Source organism: Capsella rubella, unplaced genomic scaffold (assembly GCF_000375325.1).
Source record: "Capsella rubella cultivar Monte Gargano unplaced genomic scaffold, Caprub1_0 scaffold_2, whole genome shotgun sequence".
Classification (NCBI taxonomy): Eukaryota; Viridiplantae; Streptophyta; class Magnoliopsida; order Brassicales; family Brassicaceae; genus Capsella; species Capsella rubella.
In genome coordinates this window covers 4,833,418-4,833,617 of record NW_006238922.1, presented here as the reverse complement: position 1 = coordinate 4,833,617, position 200 = coordinate 4,833,418, and positions in this window count along the sequence as shown.

Sequence of the window (200 nt, the reverse complement as noted above, 5' to 3'; positions counted from 1 at the left end):
ATAAAAACAATAGGAGACGAGTTGGGTCGGTTCTATAGTGTTTCAGATCAAACATGGGCCAGATAATGCATGCGAGGTAAGGGATCGATCAGTCCATATACAGATCAACCGGTCTGACACTCTTAGCATTTAGTTCTGCATCTGCTTCAACTACTCGTCAGAATTACCTGTCTCCAGTAAATCTCGTATAACTCTTAAAT